Here is a 17,126-nt window from a genome sequence, read left to right on the forward strand (position 1 = left end):
GTGGATAAGTACGGTGCATTAAATGACATGCCACACTGGAAAAACCCAGAAGCCGTACCAAAAGGTCAGATCTGAATAAATGTATGCATGTTGGGATGGTGACAAACTCGACCGTTGCCGCTGCCAGAACATCTTAGATTTGAAAATGATCACTTTTGCGCCATAGAGTTCAGCACCTCTGCGCTCAGCGGAGGCCTGGAAAATTTTAATGGAGTTTCTTCTGGATTTGAATTATTCATAGTGTCCTAATTTGCAAATTGTGTTAAAAGTAAGAGTATTATGTTATGCATGAAACACTCTCAGAAAAAAAGGTACTAATATATACACTTTAGGTAGAAATATGTTATTTAATGTACTACTATATACTATATCCCCCTTTCAGAATCTGCAAAATGTTAATTATTTTACCAAAATGAGAGGGATCATACAAAATGCATGTTGTTTAATAGTTGAATTTATAAAAATTACCACGTTCAATAGTTTACATCCCCTTGATTCTTAATACTGAAAAATGTTTTTTTTTTTTTTTTTCTTTGGTGATAGTTGTTCATGAGTCCCTTGTTTGTCCTGAACACTTCAGAAAAATCCTTGAGGTCCCACAAATTCTTTGGTTTTTCAGCATTTTTGTGTATTTGAACCCTTTCCAACAATGACTGTATTCAAACACTTACTGATGCTTCAGAGGGAAGCACAATGCATTAAGAGCCAGGGGATGAAAACTTTTTGAATTTAAAAATCAGGGTAAATTTAACTTATTTTGTCTTCTGGAAAACATGTAACTATCTTCTGTAGCCTCTGAAGGGCAGTACTAAATGTAAAAATGTTATATTTAGTCAAAATAAGAAATATGTACGCATCTCCATTCTGTTCAGAAGTTTTCACCCCCCCGGCTCTTAATGCATCGTTTTTCCTTATAGTGTCAGTGAGCATTTGAACCTTCTGTAATAGTTGCATATGAGTCTCTCAGTGTGAAAAGATGGATCTCAAAATCATATTCATTGTTGGAAAGGGTTCAAATACACAAAAATGCTGGAAAACCAAAGAATTTGTGGGACCTGAAAGATTTTTCTGAAGAACAGCAGGCAGTTTAACTGTTCAGAACAAACAAGGGACTCGTGAACAACTATCACTAAACAACAACAACAACAACAACAACAAAAACACAGCTGTGGATCATTCAGGTAACAACTAAGAATCAAGGGGATGCAAACTTTTGAACAAAGTCATTTTTAAACTTTTTCTCTTGTGAACTATAGAAATATGATTTAGGTCAGTACTAAATAAACAATAACATGCATTTGATCCTTCTTGTTTTGGTAAAATAATTAACATTTTGCAGATTCTGAAAGGGGGATTTAAACTTTTGACCTCAACTGTACTAATACCATATTTACCATTTAGGGGTAAATAAGGTAGGGTGAGAGTGTATTATAAACACAAACAAGACTGGTATGTTTGTTATGTCACAATTCAGCTGTCAAGTCATAGGAAAGGAGCAAGTTTCGAAGTTCACAAATCCTCTTGTAGAGCACCAGCACCGTTTTGGTTTGAAAAAGAGGTACTTACAACCCAAGGACTCTTGGGTGTATTCAGATGGTACACGAGAGGTGTAAACACAGCTGTGAGAGTGAAGGTTCTGGGTTGTGAGGACAGACCAAAGCCCCTGTTGAATCTCTTCATCCTAGTCCTGCTGGCTTCAGAACGCCGGCCTTAGGCAGATACATGACCGAGAGCCCATTTAAACCCACGTTAGTGTAGTTTACAGCATGAAGGGTGTTTGCAGTTGTGCTGAGCACAATGTGATTTGCGATCAAATTGACTGGAGATCGCAGTTCTGTGAAACAGCTGCGCTTACATGCTGTTTCCCTGAGAAGTTTTGTTCGTTAGACAAGAAAATCACCCAGGCATGTTATTTGCTGAGGAGAAAAACATCAAACAAGCTTCTGATACTCTGCATATTTACTTTTAAGGTCAATGTTATTTGCACTTAGTGTTGTGTGACTGGTGTACTAAATATTTTGCAGCATTTTTAGGCAACTTCGAGAAAACTGAGGGACTGTAGAATCATAAGTGTGCCAATATAATCACACTAGACAATTCTGTCTCAGAACACGACCTTGGGGTTGACCTTGTCAGTTTTAAGTCTGTCCGTTTTGCTGAAATGGCCAAGTGTGACCTGCCGCAATATTAGAAATTTGCCACATATCATTACAAACACATTCATCTTTGCAGAAAAAGCGACTCACAGCAGTGGTTATTCCAATTGCTTTTCAATTTGCATAAGTCATTTGCTCATTTCCTGTGAACCCTTGTAAAATATTCCAGTGGGACAGTCGCAGCACAGACAAACTGAGATCACATGGTGCCACATGCTGAGTCAGTCCGTAGCGCAGGACGGGTGCGAACGCTTTATTCGCCCAACATAAGCCAGCGATTTTACAGCAGTGCTGAATTGCATTCTAAAATGGAGTTTAGCACTAGAACGGCCCGTTTGTCAGCCTCACTTTCGCCTTGGAGTCAACAAAGAGAGCCAGGTTGCAGTGCAAGCGTTTTGGCTGACAAACGGAGCGCAAACAGCAGATACATGTGCGTATTGTGGTACTAAAGGTGTCCCTGAGAGAGTTTCGCCTATCACGCAACACAGCTGTGAGCAAATCGCACATTCCTTCTAAAGCTTTAGGAATCATTTGCATGTAGATGAATACTCGCTTGTTTTATTTATGATAGTCACAATTGCTATTTTGACAAAGGACGTCAGAGTTAATGATTCATACAGAGAATACAGAAGACTTCCATATTCGTCTATTTCCATTAAGATGTGTTAAAGAGGCCTGTGGCCTGAAAATGTTTTGTATCCGTGATGTTTGGATGAAAAGTATGAAATAATGTTGACGCCAAACCGGTGTGAAAGCAAAATGTACAACGGTGTATTGACAGTTCTGAGCATGAATTGTTAACCGGCATCTTCAAAGAAAACATGCCACTGCATTTGAATGGCATTTTCTAATTCCCAGCTCTATCAATTGTTCATTTCTCTATGTTGGACTCATTGACCATTGGCTCCAGTGGTTGGTGAAAAAAAATCTTTTATTTGGAACCAATGAAACATGTACAAAATTGATGAAAATTTGATCATCCCACACTGCGTTATACACCCACCAGGAGGAGACTTGTGGCATATCTATCATGTATAATACATTGGACCAAAAAAGTAGTAAGAATGCTTGTTTGAAATGTTTGAACTTTATTCTATTAGATGGCAAATATTAAACCTAGTGGGATCTGCAGATATGAAAAGTTTCTGTGAACTAACTTTTAATTAATTTTCACTAACATTTGACAAAGCACGTCTAAAAAAATGTTCTATTGTTCATTTGAAAAAGCTTCTTTTGCTATCTTTCTTTAAAATGCATGCGATTTGGTTAGAAATTTTGTGTTGTGATACAAAAAGTTTGCATTATTTAAGCATCTTAAAAATCCAAAAACTGAAGGTACCACTGTGCATCATCTAGTTATTTCGAAAACCTCTTCTCTCCGTAAAAAAGTAAACTCAGCGTTTTGTACTCAGTGCTATTTTAACCGTCAAAAAGCGGTTTATTCCTCAAAAATGTTTAGGTCTTCACCTGAACTCTTTGGCTGCCTCAAGTAGACCTGCTTCAAGAAGATAAAATGCTTTGCAAGCTAGGAATTTTAACATTCAAGACCTTTTTCCCTGTGCTTCCGTACCGGTCGCATTTGAATTCAGTCTGTGGACGAGTAATAATCGTCTTATCTGACACGAGCCTAAACAGATTCTGCAGGACAACAAAAAATATGACACATCCTGTAAAACAATAAACGAGGGGCCAAAGCAATCTTTACCGCTTCCCCTGGTATTCTTTCTGAGAGGCTGTTGTTTCTACGGTGTGCTGTGGCCTGATCTGAATCAGGTAGTACATCGCTCATAGCTGACAAATAGATGGCATTCCCATGCCATTTGTTTTCAACTAACTCTTGTGTGACAGATGCACCCCGAACAAAGACGCCTGTGAGTGAATGTTAATGGAAGAGCTCTTTTTCACCTGGCCTGTTCTTCCAATCTTGAAAGCTTGCTTACATGTAAAGCGCAGCCTAATCATTCAGAAACACTCCTTCAAGGTCTTCCTGGAAAAGCTTGTGGTGAAAGAAGAGAGAATCTATTCGGAAGTCTTTTTTTTTGTTTTGCGGTATGAGACTATGGGGTTAATGGAATAGATCAACTCTAATAAAAGATAGGCTATACTTTAGTGTGTAGTTTCTGTGCATTAGTGGTGGGGATTTTTCAGATACTTTCTGCAGGTTACATCGATACACCAGTAGGTGGCAGCGAGTGAATGAGTGAAACACTAAACCATTCATTCAAATGATTCAGGAACAAAACAAGCGACCGTTTTTACGTGCAAGTCTCTGAATCATTCACCCAAACCTATTAGTGTGAAAACAAATTCATCTACTAAATATTTTACTATGATTTGTTTTAAAACAGTGATTCATTAAAGGAATAGTTAACCCAAAAATGAAAATTACCTCATGATTACTCACCCTCAAGTCATGCTAGGTGTATATGACTTTCTTCTTTCAGATGAATGCAATTGGAATTATATTACAAAATGTCCTGGCTCTTTATAAGCTTTATAATGGAAGTGAATGGGTGTTTGGATTCAGTAGAAGTCCAATGAAGTTCAGCCATCCATCATAAAAAGTACTCCATACTGCTCCGGGGGGTTAGTAAAGGCGTCATGAAGCGAATCATTGCATTTGTGTAAGAAAAATATCCATACTCAAAATCTTATAAACTGTAATCTCTTAATATTTTAACATTAAATTAAATTCACGAACAAATAAAAACAGTTTATGTTATGCACGGCAAAAGGCATTTCCATCATGCAAATTGAACGACTGCTGCATTGCGTAAAATAATAGAATTTACAGCACAGTAATGACTTTGGTAACACTTTATTTTGATAGTCCACTTTAGACATTCTACTAACAGTAAGTAACTTTGTAACTACAGTACATGTCAACTAGCAGTCATTAGAGTATTAGTAGACTGTCTGCTTAATATCTTCTAACACTTTATTTTGATAAGTCCACAACATACTGATATAAGAAACTTCTGCAAGTACTGTAAGTATATGTCAACTTATTCTACTAACCCTAAACCTAACCTAACAGTCTGCTCTGAGAATTATTAGACATGTAGTTGCAAATTAATGAGAATTAGTTGACATGTAGTTGCAATGTTACTTATAGTTAGTAGAATGTCTAAAGTGGACCATCAAAATAAATAAAAAAAGTATACAAACCTTTATTTTGCTGAAGAAGTGCGCAGCTGCGCCGAGAACTGATCTGCCCTGTAGACAAGCAGCTGGGTTGTTTCGTTGGAGACAGGCTCAACCTAGTCTCAGCCTCAGACATCACACCCACGGACCACTGGCTGAACACTGATGCATACAGCACACTTAGCTGGAAACACTTCAGGAGAACTTCAAAGTTGTCATCGGATTGGTTAGAATATACAGTGTTACAGTGTTAAAAACAACCCAACTTGGGTTATTTGGCAACCCAGCATTGGGTAAATATTGGACACATACTGGGTTAATTTTGACCCAGCTGGTTGGGTTAAATGTTTTTACCAAACATGCTGGGTTATTTTATTCAGGTCAACTATTGTTTAAAAAATATTATATTGCTGGTTTAAAATGGACTGGAACTTATAAAAATACACACAGAATTACTAGAGGTAACAGCAATAATAACAAGTTTAACAACCATTTTAGACATAAAAATGTAAAATTTAAAAGTAGAATTTTAATTTTTGTGTATTCAACCATTCTCTGTAATTGCTTTTTACCGAAATAGCACAAATTCTCATGGTGGTGTGTCGCTGAAATCTGAGCTGGTGAAGGGCTGCTGTTCACCGGGTTAACTGTGAACTTCAGACCTCGACCGTTACAGAAAAACTACCCAGCACCTGGCTAAAAAAATATAAAAAATAACCCAATAAAATGACCCAACAAACTAAACCCAGCATTTGGATTAAAAAATAACCCAGCAGCTGGGTAAAAATATTAAAAACAACCCAATAAAATGACTCAAAGGGTTGAAGGCTAAAAAAAAAATAAGCCAGCATTTTTTAGAGTATGCTTTTGGAAAGTAATTACTTACACAAAATAAGTCCCTATACTCTGACAGTATATAATGACTTCAGGTGCAAACAATGTTTTTAGTCAGTGAATCCTCCACTCAGGTGATTTATTCTAAAACATTGACTCATTTATCAAGTAAATGTGTTTATTAGTGATTCACTGAATCATTAACTCAACCAATTTGTTCAAAAACATTGATTCATTCAGGAATACCATTATCGTGTTGCTTAATGGCTGTGCCTGGAACTAATTTTTTATTAGCGTAGAAAAAAACAAAGTAACTGGCATCTTAAATGTCAGCTACTCAGTATTAGCTTCCTGATTATTTTGAAATATCAAACTCGCAATAGTGCTATCAGTCTGACCAAGCTCCTACACAGTCTAACATCTCTCCACAACCTCTTCATTCTTAATAAAAAACATAATTTAATATGTCTTGCCCTTTTAGATCTATTTGGTGAGTAGCCTTTTAAAGAATGGGACAATGTACTGTACCTTATCACAACCTGTGGCCCGATCTCCCTGTCAGAGTTTATTTTGCAGTAATGACCTACTGACTGTACATACTACCTTACTTAATGCAGTCTGCCAGAGGAAAAATAGGTGGGTAATGACATAAATGAGGACTTCTTGAAAGAATTGCAGCTTGTTTGCTGTGCATTTGCTAGCAATATCCCGAGGACATCCCAGTGTGCTAAGTAAGCCCCTGCGCTCTCGTACCGCCGGTTGTTTTCTTAAGCAAGAAAACAAAAGTGTTCGCCTGAGGGGGAAGCAGCTGTCACCAGGGATACGCGCTGGCACACAGTTAGGGGAGCAAATCCCAATTCTCCTATCAATATTTTACCAGCGAGATGGTTTTATGCATGTTTAGGGAACACGTTGTCTGCAGTGGTAAATAAAATGGGTATTAGAAATTAAAGAAGAACTCCAGAACAACAATTTACAAATAATTTACTCACTCCCTTGTCATCCAAGATGTTCATGTCTTTCTGTCTTCAGTCGTGAAAATTATGGTTTTTGAGGAAAGCATTTCAGGATTTTTCTCCATATAATGGACTTCCTTTGTGCCCCGACTTCCAAAATGTAGTTTAAATGCTGCTTCAAAGGGCTGAGGAAGAAGGGTCTTATCTAGCGAAGCGATCGGTCATTTTTTATACTTTTTAAGCACAAAAGCTTGTATAGCACAAGCTCTGGGATGCGCGTTCATGACGCTACGTACTATTGAATCACGTCGAAAGGTCCAGCGGAATGTAGGCGGAACTACAGACCCGTTGCTTACAAAGCGAACGTGCAAAGACTAAGAAAGTGCGAGTAAACAAAAAGGTCCAACGATGTCCTCTTCTCAAGTTGTAGGAGAAAATAAGATGGCCATAAAAAAAAGTAAAATAAGTTTTTCGCCATACTCAGTACACAGATGATGAACTTACACGTGATTCGTAGTAGTGATGGGACAAGAAACAACCAGAATGCTATAAGAAACAGAAAAGATTAATTCATTGTTTACCTGGGTCTTTACTCTATGATTAGCTCATCTCACCTCTTATCTGACAAGTTTTCAGATTTGAGTCATTTGTTCATCAAGTGACAGCCCCATAAGATGAACGAACGACTCGAAAAACCCGACGAAGACTCAAAACAGGTGAACTAATTCCAGTACAGAACCTAATAGAATAGAATGACTGATCATTTTGCTAGATAAGACCTTTCTTCCTCGGCTGGGATCATTTAGAGCCCTTTGAAGCTGCATTTAAACTGCATTTTGGAAGTTCAAAATCGGGGCACCAATGAAGTCCATTATATGGAGAAAAATCCTGAAATGCTTTCCTCAAAAACCATAATTTCTTTACGACTGAAGACAGAAAGACATGAACATCTTGGATGACAAGGGGGTGAGTAAATTATTTGTAAATTGTTGTTCTGGAAGTGAGTTCTCCTTTAATATTTCAATATGAGATACAAGTACCATATCAACAAAAATACATCCAAAGGCTTTTTCTTCATAACTGAGTTGCATCACTTTTTCGACTTTATGCTCCCTGAAATGATCAAGGACGTCATTGTATATATGAATTGCATGTGTTTTTCACTACCTGATTTCATGACGAAAATGTACCTCAGCTGGCACGGAATTGGTATTGGTACGAATCCTGTGAAAAAATTACTCACAATGAAAAAGCTGAAAGTTGAGAGATCAAAAAACAAGCTAAAAATGCACGCTTGCGATTGCGTTTTACGTCACATCTGCTTTTGTTCATACTAGTATTGGGTAGGTTTAGGTGTAGTGCAGATGGTACGTTATTTTAAAATGTCACGGAGGACTGGAGTTATAGCGCAACTCACCAGACATTTCAAGTCAGAACTGCAGTGCCAGGGTTGCCAGGTTTTACAACAAAACACTTCCAATTGCTACTCAAAGGTTTAGGTCCCCCATTAAAAATTGCATTCCACAGGGTAAAATACGCGTTTTTGGCAGGACACCCCTGGTAAAATTCACATTCCAGTGGATAAATGTCACATTTTTTGGGTCGCTTCAACCCGTGGCAACGGTGTTAAAGTAGCCGAATTCTGCAGAAAAACAGCAGACTTGGCAACACTGGTACAAAACTAACGTCACATCTGACGTACCATATGTATGTTCATCTGTTCTGGTGAAAAACAAACAAACACTCTTTTAGCGCCGCTCAGTGGACATTTCACATCGAATATGTCACGGAATGTACATGGTGCTATGATTTCATGTCTTGTGAAAAATAAGATCAGGTTGGTTTTTGAATAACATAGTTGATAATGAAATGGTGTTAAGCTACTGCACAATGCCTTTTATATTATACTTCAACTCTGTATTTGAAGAAAAGTTGGACAGTTTGGATGCTAATAAGGTTTCAAAACAAGAAAGGTAAGAAGAGCTTGATTAAATATTTAAACATTGCTTTTCTTTTGATATCAGAGGGAGGTTAAGCAGCAAAAGAACTAGCAGCGCTAATGCAACTGCCTGACAGCAGGTGGACCTTAAAAGTAGTGCACAGGCTCTGTCTATTTTTATCCGGGATCATCAATAACCCTCATTACGCAACATGATAGCATCTTGTTTTCTTGTCACATAAACAGATGTGATGAAATCAAAGAGCTATGAGTCATTCTGTCCTACCAAGGATCCCTAAGATGTTGTTTTATAGTGAAAACAAACAGGGTTTAAATAATCAATATTATTTAAGAAAATTTACTCAAAACGTGACTCCCGTCTTAGTTTCAGGATCAGGTCCACTGTTCCCACTGGGTAATTTTGTTTGTAATGCAGCCCGGCAAATGCGGTATGACAGAGGGGACGTAAACCCCCTAAATCCTCTATGTTAAAAAAGAACAGAGAAGATGATAAAAAGCAGTGCATCAATTTCACATTTTAGCTTCAGAGAGAGAACAAACGCTATTTCTGGATCATCTAAATGAACTATCAATCTGTCAGAAGGCATGACTTCTAATTGGGCTTTCAGTGGAAATGTTCTTCCCAGTTTTGAAACTAAATCGAGGAAATGGGAAAATCTGTCTGGTGATGTGACAGCCCAAGGTTTCTATGGAGTGCTGCTAATGAAGTATATACTTTTAAGCTCATCAATCACAACCGACAAGACATTAGTCAGAATTCTTAAATTAAGCAGATGATGCAGTAGTAATTGCTAAGCAGTCACAAGTCAATGAATGCGGCCTTCAGTATCAAAGCAACATGTTTTTGCCTTGTGACCAAATCACGAGAAGCCCTTGATTTTCAGTCTGGCTGTGCGGTGCCCTGCTGGGTGCTTTTAAAGTCATGCCTTTCACAGAGAGCACAACGGGGTTTTGATCAGACAACAACCCCTCATGTTAAACATGCCCTTCCCTGGTTTTAAAGGGCTGTCATCTCTTTTAAAGGCCGCTTTCATGATGTCATGGCAGCCATTTCAATAAGTGCATCATTCCCATTTAAAGCAGCCAATAGATTAATCAGTACATTCCGGAGGAACAGGCTTCTCATAGTTATCCATTAAGGCTCAAATGAGGAGTGAAGAAGAGCTCCTTTTTGATTTTTGTTCATTGAATATCCAAGGGTGATTGGGGTAAGCTGTGCCAATTTTTACTTATATATATGTTTCCCTCTAGGTCAGGGGTTTTCAAACTTTTTGGAGCCAGGGACCCCTTACAGGGGGAGAGGATTTGATGTGATATCTGTCAGATAAGAGCAAGACATTCAAAATGGTCTATTTTATTTGTGTACCTTTAAAAAAACAGTGAAACATTGTACTTTTGTAAAATAAAGCTAGAAAACGAACAAAATGTGCTTGCCGCACAGCAGAAATGTATTTATAGAAACCTTAAAGTGCCCACTTTTAAGTGTTTACATTTTGCTTTTGCTTATTTGACTAGTTGCATTATACGTCACTTTGGAATATAAATCATAGCACATTTCAGAAGATAAAAAAAACGCAAGTTGTAGCCCGGAAAACCTGGCTTTGTGTCACGGACCCCAGTTTGAAAACCCCCCGCTCTAAGGAGAAAAGAGATGACTTCTTGGAAAAAACCTGTGACTGAGTAATACAAGCTGGTAAATCATTGGGAATGTTTAAATGATTTATATTTCAAAAAAAAAAAAAAAAAAATAGAACATAAATGAGTTGTTTATAATTATTTAATAATGCATTATCCCATACAAGAGTTTTATTTTGATGTATGTTATTCATACATTTATAAACCAAACAGGAAAAGATGTAATATTTAGAATGTGCAGTGAAGCCATTTTTGATGTTTTTATTTCATTTTATTTTTAATAGAAACAAACAAAAAATTATTTCTTGGTAGAAAACAAGTTTGAAAAGTTTAAAAAAATATCCTTTTTATTAGACAGAACAAATTAAAATATTTCCATTCAATATTCTGTTCGTCAAGGTTGCAGAGAAATATGAAATTGTTTCCTCCTTGCAGTTCCCCAATTTGTGGTGGCTTTTTCAGCACATAATTTATGGAAAAAATATATCCTTTATAATTTTCATTTAAAAGTGGCATTTTGTTTGCCAGGGCCTCTGTGATTCTTTGAAGAAATTTGGCCCCCACTTCAAGTTTTTTAACAAAAAGTATTTCCTGCGTTTTCAAAGCTTTTCACTGTCTGTTGAGCCACTGGGCATCTGGCACACTTTCCCCCACAGCTTGGGGGAAAATGCTTCATTTAATAATTCATGCTAATCTTTAGCCACATGATTATACATTGGCAGAACACCAACATGCAAATATATTTTTAGATCTGTATGCATTGGCTTTGACATAAAACTCTTTACTTGTCATGTAGAAAATTAACTTTGAAATGCCAAAACACTTTTATGGACTAAGAAAATGATCATCACTTTTCTCATACGCATCTATCAGTCGCTCTTTCTAAATATATGTACATATATATAACAAAATTAATAGGTGGGATATCTATCTGATGCATCTTACTCCACTTCCCTCTACGCTTAAAAAAAACAAAACAATAGACACCATCACAAAATTTGTAATGGTTTTACTGGTTATAATGGGACTGTATTGGTTTTAATGGAAACTGTAATGGACCCTTTTGGTATCTACTGGTAATTGGTCACCTTCTATTGGTGGCTTGTTAAAACCAATAAATCCTAATGGAATATGTCCCAAAACATACTACACAAAACCATTTTTAATAGTTAAAAGTTGATGGTTTGTAATGTTTGTAATGGTATTTACAGTGGAAACCATTAGAATTTTCTGTGATGGTTCTATTGTTTTTTTTTTTTTTTTTTCAGCTGGGATACAATAGCCAGCAACTCACACCACAGATAAATGAAATTTTTTGACATCATACACCATACACCTGTGAAACATGAGTCCTTGTTTTCTAGAGGACTTAATGGACGAGTAATTGTATTTGTTTTGTAGTAGTCTGGAAACTCAATACACCTTTGCACTGCGTCTCGTCTTTAATGAGGCGACGACAACACAGCGGATCTAGATGACTGGCCTTGACCGACACAAATGTGTGTTTTACCCTTGCTAAGTGAGTGAGTGAGTGAAATCTATACATCATATTGATTCTCACCTCTGGGTCAAGGCCGTTTTATCTCCAAACCAAAGGCCTGACACTACTGTAACAACAAACCAACAGTGCCACATAATTGTTCCAGTCAGAAGGTACACGTTAACAATCAATGTTGCTGTAGCTTCACCAATATGGATCATCTTTATTCACTGCTGTCTTTATAATCACAGAAATATGATAGCATATACAGGTAGTACAGGAATTAAGCAGTATGTACAGCAAATTACAGGAAATTTTTCAGTTTAAGTACATTCCATTATAGATCTTTATATATTCGGAAGACTTCAAAATGATATATTCTGAAGATTTTTTTAAATGAATACTTTTATTCAGCAAGGATGCATTCAATTCTACTGTAAATAAATTAAGGGTAGCATTAGTCCTGACAGTCATGTACAAATTTGTGAATGAAACGCTCATTTTAAAATCTTCCTGCTTCTACTGACATTTGTTTCAACATCCGCTTCAAACATTACAATACTCATGATAACTTCTGTTAACTCTACATAAGTAAACTTTACCAATTACTCTTAAACAGTGATACTAAAGAGCTACAGTAAAAACGGAAGTTCAGAGACAAAATTATACAGATGGCTGCACATTTGTTTCTCTGATCTTACAGACGTAAGACCGAAATTACTCGAACAAGTATTTTTAGACTGTGGAAATACAAACGGAAGACAGAAGACAATGAGCGCAACGCTGAGAAGGGGCGGAGATAATTAGACGTCAAATTCGGCATTCAGATGTGTCATCTCTATGGAAATTATGCAGGAATATTGCAAGAGGGATTCGTTTCCCATGTGGTTTTCACACCAGATATTGAATTTAAGTGTATGAACTTGAAGGCATTGATCAATATAAGCTGCCTGGTTTGGAAGTGACATGAGTAAGCAATATTTGCATTGTTGTTTTATTAAAAATGGACTTTTCACCCACAAATCATCGCTGACATTGTAGCAATGTGACTGCTTCAGAAAGTTTTGACCAGATCTGCCTTACAAGGATATCAAGAAGGGGATCAAGCATCATCCAGCTGGCTAGATTGGACCTTCCATTCATCTTAATGTCATTAGGAAGGTAAGTTTTCCTCTTTACCCTGGTGAAAAAACAGCATATGCTGGTAGGTATGTTTTGATGCTGGGATAATGATTAGGTATGTTTTGATGCTGGTTTAAGCTGGTCCTTAGCTGGTTTATGCTGGTTCTTTGCTGGTTAAAGCTGGTCCTTTACTGGTTTATGCTGGTCATGTTGCTGGTCAAGGACCAGCATAAACCAGCTAAGGACCAGCATAAACCAGCTAAGGACCAGCTTAAACCAGCATCAAAACATACCTACCAGCATATGCTGTTTTTGTCACCAGGGTATGCTCATTGCTTAAAAAATCAGGTTATTGGAAAATATGCTTGTTGATTAATGTTTATCTGGGTTTCAGTAACACACCAGTTGATAGGCCTGTTCATTTTAGGCTGTTTTGGCTATTATTACAACATGCTGTCGTAAGTTTACCAGGCACTAGCAAGATGCTTGTTCTTAAAGCTGTTGTTTAAGGCTGTTTGGTTGTGTTGTAAACATATGCTCGTTGTTTCAAGCTCATCTGGTTATTGGAAACATGTTTTATCGCTGCTCTTCCTGTTCTTATCCATGCTAGGCTGCATTGACCAATCCAGGAAGGTTTTTTTTTGGCCCAAAGCAGAGACATACCGCCAATCCAAACCTTATAGAGGGTTTGCACTTACGTCACATTTTGGTCAGTTACCTGGATGTGCAACCATATTGGCGATACTCGGATGTAAACGGCAGCATGGATTGCATGGTTAGTGTCCTCCTGAAAAATTGGTTCTGCTATTTTTGCTGTCTAAATCCGGGAAAAAACGTGTGGAAGCTGCTAGATCATATAGAGATGACTTATTGAGCAGGAAATTGCACAATATTTTGACAAACTAAAGTTAATAGGTGGTAAAGATACGTACAAGCAATAATAATTAAGATATTAGCCTATTATTTCACCTACCTGAACGGAAATGATAAGAACAAACATGAAAAATCCTGGTTCAGTTTAGCTAACCACAAACAAGTCTTGTTCCTCGGACAGTTTTTCGCAGTCTTCTCCTTGATTTGTTATAACTTTTGACAGTCTATAGTACTCCAAATGTTTTTCCTGGTCTGACCGATTAGTACAGGCCAAAACATGACAATAACTGACTATTTTCAGCAGCAATAATCAGCCAAATATTTCATTCAGTTCAGTGGCATTATTTACGCTCAGTGCTGCCAATATAGCCAATTGATGATGCATCGTGAAAATACTCTATGCTATTTGGCAATCATTTTTAATAGTGGTCCTTAGAGAAATGTTTCTTTCAACTTTCTATTCATCAAAGACAAGATCCAGCTCAGGGGGGAAAACAATAAAAAGGTACAGTAGTTCATATGACTTTTATATAACAGTACCATACAAAAGTTTGGGGTCAGTAAAGTTTTTGAAAACTTTTGAATATACTTTTATTCCGCAAGGACATGTTCTTTTGAACTTTCTATTCATAAAAAAAAAAAAAAAAAAAAAAAAAAAAAAAGCTGCAAAATCAAAGTAATGGCTGCTGAAAATTCAGCTTTGACACCACAGGAATAAGTTACATTTTAAATAGAAAAGTTATTTTAAATTGTAGTAATACTTCACAGTATTACTGTTGTTACTTTATTTCTGCTCTAATAAATGAACATGAACAAGTCTTACCAACCCCAAACTTTTGAACGGTCATGTAGTCCTATAAGCAGAAAATTACTGGTAAGTTTGAAATTTACTCATAGCTTTATTTAGATTACAAACAATTAATGAGGTAGGAAGTGTGTCACACCCATGTGAGGGAAACAAATGTGCTATTGCGTGAGTAACTCTGAAAGCGCAGAGGTTATGGTGATTATATAATTACATATATGCTGTATGTTCTCAGCTACTTTTCAACTCCCTAATGACCCAAAATATGTTGAGTGGGAGAACACTTGTCTCCTCGCCTCATTTGTGTTTATTGCCAACTTCAGCAAATTTATTCACTGACCTTATTTCCTGCTGCATTTGTTTATCCGATGATTTTCACTTCAAATAATTATGGCCTTACTCGCATCTTCTAATTTCTAATTTGTTAATACCAAAGAGACGCATAGCAGATGCTCCAGCAGGTAGCCACAAAGAACGTTTCCAATCTATCCGCTCGTTTGAAAACGGAGGACGTCTCGGTTCGCTTCAAATCATTTTAAATATAACATATTATCCTCTTTGAAAATCCAGCCACACACTGTGAAATGGCAGCGGTAGTGAATTGCGGCAGAGGATTTTCTATAATCATATGGTGTTCTAAAACAAACACAGATGAGATTGAAGAGTCCTAATGACATTTCAGACACATTTAACAAGAGGGCTGTGAATTGGAAAGGATCTCTCTAACCTGATTTGCAGAGATGAGTCTTCCTTGTTAAGAGGTAATGGTCCCATTTGTAATACAATAAAGGGAATATGCGATTGCTCTCCAAAAAGCTGGGGCTTAATTATATGTAATTAGGCACGTTGCTTTGGGTTGCTTGTATGAGAGGCCAACCCCTGGGTAAAAATGATGTTGTAATAACTCTGAACATGACAGTATTAACATCCAAAATAAAATTATTTTAAAAATGCAGTGTCTTTGTTCCTATGGGTTATGAATGCTTAATGAGGAAGGAAATGTCATAGAAAGAGGCAATACTGTGCAAATATGTTTTTGTCAATGTGAAAATGGACATTTATGCATTAATTGAGGACGAATACAGACCTGCTGGGAGCTTACTTTACCTGTAGAGTTTTGCTTCAATAACGTCTAAGAAAAATATGCAGCTACTCTGATACAAACAAGTCTCTTGATGCATTTTAATCTGCTGAACAGAAAATGGAATGCAACCATTATAAACCTAGATTTGAAGCATTGAAAAGTATTTTCTTACCCCACTTTTTTAAATGAAAAAGTTTTTCTTGTTATAATCATAAACCTAACTAGACTGATGCCTAAAAATCCTGATATTTCATAGATAGATAAATAGACAGATAGTTTTAAGGAAGTTTAATACTGAAAAAGAAAGTTTTTGCAGTGCAGTTTTTCTTTTACTTTTACTTAGACATCTTAAGAAGTTTTTTCCCCCTTCTCCAGTTGCCTTCGGCTCTTTAGAAAGTACTATGCTTTGTAAAGCTGGAACAGTATGTATTGTGATTTAATTTGTGCATTCATGTGTGTTCTCAGCAGATATTTAACATCCTTCACCAGAAGAACACCACTATGTTCATAGCTGTTTTACTTTCATTGTCACTGGACTTTATTGAAAATATAGTTTAACCTACTTTTTGCTTGTCATGTACTTGCATGAATAAATATTTACATCTCTGGAGAGCAGAGCCTGAGGGATTATTCTAGCAAGTGCAGTATGGCATGTAAGTGTAGAAGTAACACTTGATGTTAAGTGCGTAATCCCTGATCACAGGTGCACTGTGCTTCATCGAGTCTCCGGTGAGAGAAACAGGAAACGAAGTCGAAGAGAAGGTGAAAGAGAGCAAATGAGAGAGAGACCGAGGCAGAGAGATACGGTGACAGCGAGTAAGCCAAACTGGCAGCTGTTAGTTCCAGAAAGTCACAGCATGCAAATGTTTCCCTAGGCAGAGAGGTATGGAGTGGTGGAGGAGAGTCTATTGCTTTATCTTCAGCACTGCAGGGATAGTTCACCTAAAAATGAAATTTTGTCATCATTGGCTCTCCCTCATGTCTTTCCGAAACCTGTACAAGTTTCTTCCATCCGTGGAACACCAGAGGAGAACATTTAAAGAGTTCTACTGGTGGTTCTCTGCAATGCAATTACAA

The 17,126-nt window shown here is 37.0% G+C and overlaps 1 protein-coding gene across 1 annotated transcript in view; it reads left to right on the forward strand.

The window, feature by feature from the left end:
* Nucleotides 1-17,126, forward strand: part of arhgef10la (Rho guanine nucleotide exchange factor (GEF) 10-like a) — a 412,439-nt gene that overhangs the window by 141,371 nt on the left and 253,942 nt on the right. The gene's annotated exons all lie outside the window — the stretch shown is intronic.

The sequence above is a fragment of the Labeo rohita genome, chromosome 11 (assembly GCF_022985175.1).
Source record: "Labeo rohita strain BAU-BD-2019 chromosome 11, IGBB_LRoh.1.0, whole genome shotgun sequence".
Lineage (NCBI taxonomy): Eukaryota > Metazoa > Chordata > Actinopteri > Cypriniformes > Cyprinidae > Labeo > Labeo rohita.